This window comes from Chlorocebus sabaeus, chromosome 10 (assembly GCF_047675955.1).
Source record: "Chlorocebus sabaeus isolate Y175 chromosome 10, mChlSab1.0.hap1, whole genome shotgun sequence".
NCBI lineage: Eukaryota > Metazoa > Chordata > Mammalia > Primates > Cercopithecidae > Chlorocebus > Chlorocebus sabaeus.
In genome coordinates this window covers 63,352,196-63,360,735 of record NC_132913.1, presented here as the reverse complement: position 1 = coordinate 63,360,735, position 8,540 = coordinate 63,352,196, and positions in this window count along the sequence as shown.

The window sequence follows — 8,540 nt, the reverse complement described above, 5'->3', positions numbered from 1 at the left end:
CTTTTCCCAGAGGTCAATATTGCACTGCCCAGATCATGAGTTTCATGCTCGCAGCTCCTTCCCTAGGCTGCCCCAGAAGGCTTCCCTTCAAAGAGGGGTGTGTGGGTGACACTGCAGTTCCGTAATGGGGCACCCATGGGGGTAGATCTGCATTTGTGTAGGTAGGAAGGACCCTGGTCCGGGTTCCCGAGCAGTTTTGCTCTTTTTGGGCAGGAAGAAGGCTGTTCAGGTGACTGCAGTCCAGGCGGAAGAGGCGGTTGGGGGTGTGGTGGCTTATTCCCCAAACCCGACCTCATTTTAGGGTCTCTTCTAGGCAGGTCTTTCCCCTCTTTGGGCGGGTCAGCTCTGTGGAGTGCTGACCGGGTGGCCGCTTCGAACTTGTGCACTTCCGCTGTCTCGGATTCGGCCCTAGCTTTCACGCCTGGGAGCTCGGCAGCCTGGAGATGAACACCCCGACACCCTCCTCCCTAACTTCGCACCCGGGGCGGGACGGCCAGGCGAGAGGGTCCTTAGAGTTGGCCCAGCCTTTCTGCTATGGCAGCTAAGGGTCTCCTCGGAGCAGCCGAGACGGGTGTAACGCCGTGGGTGGGAGAAGACGGCTGGTGTCCACGCTCCGCAGGGACTCTAGCCTTCAGAGCTGTCGCAGGGGGACGCGCGACCGGGTTCCCTGCCTCCTCCGCCCAGACGCGGGCGGGGGTTGGGGATCCAGCAGCCGGTGGCGCCGGGAGCTGCTCGCCGCCTCCCGTGCTAACCTGAGGATGCGTGTTCCCTGCGGTTTCCAAAAGGGCTCGACGGAAAAGAGAAGCCAGAAGACGCGAATAAGAAAAAAAGGCTTAAAGGCTGCAATCTCCGCAGCGATTGTTTGCGCCTGGTCTTCGCCTGCATGATCGCGCCCCACCCTCGCACATTCCGCCAAGGCTTCTCGCCTCCTCTGACTATCCAAGTCATCTAGTGGGGTGAGGGCAGGTTGGTGCTTTGGAAAAGTTGATTCTCCCCACTCAGATGCGTGGGCTTAGGAGTGGTGAGGGGCTGGCAACATCTGTCCCTCTCCGGAGTGGACAACCTCTGAATACGTTCACCGGCACAGCTTTGCTAGCCAAATTGCAGGAGACTACAAGGGTTGTGTGAAGTGACTTCTCACCGCTCTTAGGAATAGCTCACGCAGGTTTCGAACCCCACCACTGCCTCTTACTACTAGGTTGTCCTGAGAGGCCACGTGGAATCGAGGGTCCAAAGGGCCATTCATGAACGTCCTCATCAGCTTCTTAGGCCCCAACGCCTGTTCACCTATGGGGTCAGCTCCTCAGCAGTCTTCCTGGATTTCTTCCCGCTCAATCTTCTTGAATATCTTCCCGCTCCCCTTCAGAGACTCCTGCATTTACCTATCACCTGCAAGGGCAAGGGGTGGGTTTTAGCTGGGGATTTCTGGTGCCTGGAGCAGAGTAGAGACTCAATAAATGCTTGTTGACTGGACAAATAAATTACCCGGATGGAGGAGAAGTCAAAGGCTCCTGAAGAGCCCAGGGCTGCTGCTGGGAGGGTGGGCTTGGGTTTGGTCATCAAGGCTGTAGAGGTTCGATTCCTGGGAGTGGGGTGGAGTGGGGTGGTGTGGGGAGGAAAGCCCCTGCCAGAAAACATCTGCCTCAACTGCCACCCTTAGTTGAAGGGAAGGAATGGACGGGTGGCCCATTGTGTGAAGCAATGGCCCACACTCAGGGTCTGGTTGCTTGGGGTTTCCTGTGGGAATGCAGTGCTGGGAAACAGGTGTCCAAGAAACTGGGGTTGTAGGGTACTGGTTTCTCCCCTGGGTCAGGCTTTGCTCACATCAATCATCCAGAACCCAGAACTCTTCACAGCCTCTGGATCCATCAAGAAACAAACCCAAAAATAAATGTGAGAGCGATGGCCTGGAGATCGCTGTAGTCCCCATGCCCTGTTGGGTCTCCAGAGGAGAAAAATGAGGTGGAGGTGGGGGTCGGGCAGAGGTTTCCTGGGAATTCAACTGGATAACCAAGCAGAGAAAAAACAAAAACAAAAACCAACCAACCAAACAAAAAAAACCCAAAACCGTGTACACAGTGAAGGGACTCAGACCCAGAGAGGCCACGAGGACGGTCACGGAATAGTGCTAGTGACAGATTGATGATGGAGGCAGCATAGAGGTTGGGCAGGGGACAGGGAACCGAGGCAGAGGTGGAATAGGGTTGGTGACAGGCTTACACTCAGGGACAACATGGTCCAAGACTTCAGGGGTGTGTTAGGTGACTACCTCAAGGTGTCCAGCCTCAAGGATAAGGCCAGGATGGAGCTGCTGAGGCGGAGCTGGACAAGCAGGGTTTGGTTACCCACAGGCCTCCAGACCTTAGGAGCCTGGGGGAAATCTTGCAGATTAAGGTTCTAACTGGCCTTCTCTTTAAGGGTGCCTCTGCCACTCACACTCTCCAAATGCCAGAGGTTGTAAGGCTTTGTGGTTTAAATCTCTGCTCAGCCACTCATTTGTGGTGTGACCACAATCAGGTTGCTTTCTGCCTCAGTTTCTTCATCCCTAAAATAAGAATAGTAAGTCTTCCTTATCAGGAAGATTGAGTTAATACAGTGTGTTTAAAGCTCACGCTAGGGTCTGACAGTAGAGTAACGTGTGTATTAGTTGTTCCCAACACTAGGAAGGAGTGGGGGGTCTGAGGACCTGGTCTTGCTCACTTCCTCTTCTACGCCCATCTACCCTTGCCCGCTGCCCTCTGAGTCCCAGAGGCTGAGACTAGTCCACCAAATGCCTGTTCCCAAGAGCATCACTTGGTCCGGGCTTGAGGTCGAGGCAGAAGAGGCAGAAGAGGCAAATATTCTGCTCCGACCTGTGCCTGCACAGAGTCAGGTGGTTTAGGGCAGGGTGGGAGGTGCCATGCAGCAGGTGCTGCTTTGGGAGAAACTGAAAGGAAGGAAAATACCTTATCCTTCTTTCACTGTGCCCAGGGCACTGTGCTAGGCATGGAGAAACCAATAGGGAATGATAAGAAAAATAAATTTCCTTAATTTAATCCTCAGAAAGCTCTTAAGAGTTTCCTGTCTGCCTTGTGCATTGTGTTTCTAATTTTATAACTGAGAAAACAGAAGTGAGAGTGGTTAAGCAAGTTGCCCAAGGTCACACAGCTAAAACATTTGGAATTCAGACGAGATGAGTCTCTTCTTTGGCTCAAGGTCCTCAGTTAGTCCTGTTTTCCACCACCTTCCTCCCAGGCCCCCAGCAGGGGTCCTAGAAACCCTCAAGCAGAGTTTGTTTGGTGGGTGACTTCGGGAATGAGAAGGGTCAGGAGCCCAGTTGAGCCTTGTAGGCTGCATTTTGCCTCTCTTCCACACACTCCACTTCTCACCCTCCAAAATGAAAGCAGCAAGATATTGGGCTCTTCTGACTGGGGTTCAAGTAATCGATCTATTAATCTCTCTGCATGTTTTCTCATCTGTAAAATGGGCATAATAGAAGCTGTGTCTTTGGGGTGTTGTAAGGCTCACATGAAACAATAAAACCTTTTAAAGTTTGCTTGGCACGTTCAATAAATGGTGGCCATTGTAGTGATTGTTCCTTTGATCCCTGGCCCATGGCAAGCGGGAGGAAGTCCGCTGGGTGGGAGGTAGGGCTTGGGCAAGCTCAAGTGTGTAAGCTCCTCACGCCTGTTTCCTGTCTTAGCCTCCAATGCCACTTTTGAAATTCACGGGAAGGACTGGGGCTACGCTTGGCGACGGCGCAAGGCAAGTAGCAGATGTGTGAACCCGACCTGCTACAGGGACTTCAGGCTGCAAACGGCGTCCTCAACAGTTCACCAAGCGGTCCTCGCATCAAGCTGAACGACGAGGTCGTTAAAGCACTGTGGCCCGAGGTGCTGGAGGCGGGGCGAGCCCGGCTGGAAACCTCGCTGCCCACTCCACCAGGAAGCATCCTGGGAGATCTGAAAAAGTGGACCCGTAAGATCCTGACCTGGGGAGCGAGCACTTCGTTCGGATTTGTAGGGAACGGGGAGGGTGCAGATGAGGCGGAGTGGCTGATGTCGGGGCCTGGAGCCACTGCCATGCCCAGAGTACAGGCTGAAACATCTAGATGCTTCTGTTGAAATCTCAGTTTCCCCTCATGGAAAAAAAGACCGTCTATATCTGTCCTCCTTAGGAGGCTCTTGAAAGCCTCCAACAGACTTGCTCCTTGCTGGCTTTACCCAAGTCTTACTTGCCAGGGTCTTGGGTGCTCAGCATGGAGACTGAACACAGGTGAACTCTGTGCATAGCGAACTGAAAAGTGGCGGTTGTCACTTCAGAGTTCTAGCCGCCTCTTCGGTGTAACTGGTCGCATCCCTGATCTCTATTCTCCGCTCCCTAAGCTTTCCCCAGAGCGCAGGGGTCCGCGTGGTTTCTGGGGACTAGAGGACAGGGGCAGCTGGCGGGTGGGGAAGGAACAGAAGCCCCTAAAAATGGCTAGGCGCCGTGTGGAGATTCCCCAGACGACACTCCATTCTCCCACCAGTGAGCGCGGGTAACCCCGCTGGAGCTCCACCCCGCCGCGAGGAGAGCGCAGCACCGCGGAAGCGCAGGAGAGGCGACCGCGCAGGCACAGTAACGCAAAGAGGAGAGCCTGATCTGGTCACCGCCACAATCCCCAGCCAGCCAAGCCTAGCCTGACACTACCTCGCAGGCCCGGAAAGGGGACAAAACCGTGGGCCCCATTCAAGCGCCAGGTGAGCCCAACGCCAAGAAGGGTCGCCGTGGCTGGCCTCTTCCACACACAGGCTTCCACACTCAGGCACCGGCGAAAACCACCAAGGACTTCGGGCCCTTGCACAACCCTGTCCTGGGCGTTAGTGGCACTGTAGGGCCAGATAATTTTTCAAAGAGAAAGTAGGGGAAAATAAATGTTGGCTTTTGGTCCCGTGGTCACTCCGAGGCCCACAGCCACCTTCGGTTCTGATTTTCTTTTTCTTTCAAGAAAAAAGCTGAAGAAAGTGGCAGAAGCGCTCCTAGCTGAAAAAAAGCGATGTCAAAGTGGGGTTCGCTAGTTGAAGGCGTGTTGGGAGCAACCCTGAACCCACAGACGTGGCACCTGGCCCTGGACTTCCCGTCTTCCGCAGCCTCGGGGTCGCGTCAGTTGCTCGTCCAGGGTCTGAGAAGTGGAGGAGGGACGGCGCCTCGGCAGCCACCTAGGCGTGGCCGGAGTGGAGCGCGGGGTCGGGGCGGGCCCCACCGCGAACTAGGCCAGCAGCGCCTGCAGTGTTGTCTTCGCGGTGGACGCGCCGCCCGTCTGCCCAGCAGGCCTCGTTTCCGAGAACTGGGGCAGGCGGCTAGAAAAGCTTACCCCGGGGCCTCCAGGAAGCACCCGGAGATTTCCTGAAAAGGAGTGCGCCTTTAAAGTGTCGGCTTCCCAGAAGTTGCTCTGGGGAGAGTGAGGAAGGAGAGGGACAAACCTTTTCAAGGGGCTGGGACCCTGGAGGGACTTTTCTACCACTTGCCGCCAGTGTTTACGGGAGATTGGTTTCTCCCGGGCGGACGTGGGCTCCACACAGCCCCAGAGACCACCATTGTTTGGGGAGGGCAGATGCGCCCACCCGGGTCCCCGACCGCGTGGCGGAGGCTTGGCAGGAGTGGGGATGGTGGCAACGCCCAGGTTTTCTAACTGCTTTTCTGAAATTCATTAGTAAAAGAGGACTTGAGGCCGGGCGCGGTGGCTCAAGCCTGTAATCCCAGCACTTTGGGAGGCCGAGATGGGCGGATCACGAGGTCAGGAGATCGAGACCATCCTGGTTAACATGGTGAAACCCCGTCTCTACTAAAAAATACAAAAAACTAGCCGGGCGAGGTGGCGGGCGCCTGTAGTCCCAGCTACTCGGGAGGCTGAGGCAGGAGAATGGCGTGAACCCGGGAGGCGGAGCTTGCAGTGAGCTGAGATCCGGCCACTGCACTCCAGCCTGGGTGACAGAGCGAGACTCCGTCTCAAAAAAAAAAAAAAAAAGAGGACTTGAACTATGGAAGCTCTGAGAGCCTGCCCTGGGAAGGCGCACCCCAACCTCTCTTCCCCCGCTCAGCCTCTCACCCCACCATTAGTGGCTTTAGTGCCTGCCTTGAGATCTTTGTATCAAGACCAAGCCAACACTAAGGAGCGCTCTAGTGAAGCAGCGTGGGCCTGGGAATGGGGGTGGAGCCTGCCAGGTGAGGGTGGCCCCAGGGGTACCTCAGCCCGAGTGTGAGCTTTGTATTTGCTGTGAGACCTCCACCTGAGTTATTTATTTGCAGTGAGACATCGAGCAAGTTATTTTACCTTTTTGTATCTCGCTGTACTTCTCTGGATAATGGGGATAAATAAGAGTCCTACCTATATATGGATTGTAAGGAGTTAATGAATTTTCTCATGTCGCAGAGAAAGCAGTGCCTTGCTCTTAGGAGGTACTCCATAAATGTCATTTACCTTTATGTACACATCAGGACAAATCAAGACTCCTCTCTTTCCTATACTCACATACAGGCAGTATGAGATGGGCAGTGGACTAGGATCTGGTTACTAAGCGCTACAGAGAAGTGGGTGGTCACAGGCCAGAGGACTTAAAATAGCCAGGAAGCTGAAACGATTTGAGAATTCATTTTTACTTCCATAATCCAAGGCCCCTGTTTGCTGTGAAATGCTTTATCTTTTTTTTGTTTTGTTTTGTTTTTTTAATTAAGGTATCATTAGCCACCTCCACCTTCCAGAAACCTATTTCAAAGGGCAGAAAAAGAGTAATGAACAAATTTCTCTTTGCATATGGCCCAGTGGAAATAATGAGGGCTTAGAAGTGAGAGACACATGACTTGTCTTCTGGCTCTGAAACTCTACATGGGCAAATCCTCTAACTTTCTGATTCTTAATTTCTTCATCTGTAAAATGAGGATGATGATAATAATGCCTTCTTGAAAGAATCTGTATGAAAGTTAAAGGAAATAACATATGTTGAAGCATTTGGCACTGGCAACACAAGAGGATAGAGCTAATAATTCACCAAAAACAGTAACAACCACAATAAAATAAAACCCAAGCAAAGAGGAGACACTCCAAAGGATGGACATTTCTATTTCAGATTGATTAGGGCTTTTTTGAGATATACAGAAGAAAAAGTTCAGCTTAGATATGCAGCCCAAAATGAGTTTCAGGGAGTTCAGGATGCTTGGTTATAAGAAGGGACAACCTGCCCAGTTTTCCTCTTTAAAACTCAAAACATGTCTCCATCAAGCCTGGGAATGCTTTCCTGTAAACAGATTTTAGTTTTTTCAGTATCAACCCAGAAAACTGTCATGTATTAGAAGGAGGACTGAATAAAACATGGTCAAAACATGATGTAATTGCAGTTACTCCAAATATGCTGAAGTGTGTTTTTAAAATGGGGAGAGAACCCAGATCATTTTTTCTCATGCTATCAATTATATTAGTCAATAGTGGTATAGCTTCTCAGTGTAATGTCTCTTTGGCCCACATATACGTACATCTATTTGCATATACATGTGCTAATTTCCATTTTGTTATCCATTTTGTGTTAGAGGTTTTCAAGTTTAAAGCAATACAATTTTTAATCAGAGTTTCCATTCAGAATCATGGAATCAAAAGATTTTTTTTCTCTCTTTTAAATGTAAAAAACTTCAACCTGTCCAACAAAATAGAACTTATCACCTCAAGTTAATTTTTTGAAATATATTCAGTTATTCTTTGGACTGTACTTTCTATCTTCTTAAAAACACAAACCAATCAATTATATTAGCCATATGGCTTGATTATAACAGCTAATTTCCATTTCATAATGTAATTGTTGTTTAAACACTGATAATTTATTAGTCAAGGTGTTTAGGAAAGTTCTCTCTAGTTCTATCTTTTAAATAATTATTGAAATGACCATAAAAATTCAAAGTCATTAGACTATTAGTTTTCACAGTTTTAGATTCTGTGGCTCCTCAGCATTAAATATCTACAAGGAGAACCTTTTGCATGCTCTGCAGTCCTGGAACTCACAACATGGACTATCCAGAGCAGCTTGGCGTTATTTGCCAGGCACGGGATTTCAACAGCGAGTATTTGATGTAATGGGAAGGAGTTCACAGGGCTACTCAGTTGTGCTGGACATGAGAGCTGGCTGGGAATGCTGTGCAGTCACACATTACTGCAAACGAAACATGTCACTCTTCAGTGATCTTAATGCTTTGACCATTAAATGTACTCCCTCAGGTAAATGGCAGTGTATTTAACTGGTAAACAGATGTTCACCACTATCATCTCAGAATTAGAAAGCTGTGGTTTATGATTTGCAGTAAGCTCTAGGTTTCTTATTTCTCTGAGTATTTTCCAGAGTCATTTCTCTTCCCCCCATCCCTTGCCATCCATCTGAGTTTTGGTTCTATTGTGACCTTATTCTTGGTTTAGGTAGCAAATCCTCTTGACACTGTAATACACACCTTATGGGCCTCAACAAATATTCACATAAAAAGATGTAGAAATAACACTAAAACATGCTATATTTAAGGTAATTTGGCCTTAATGCCGTCTG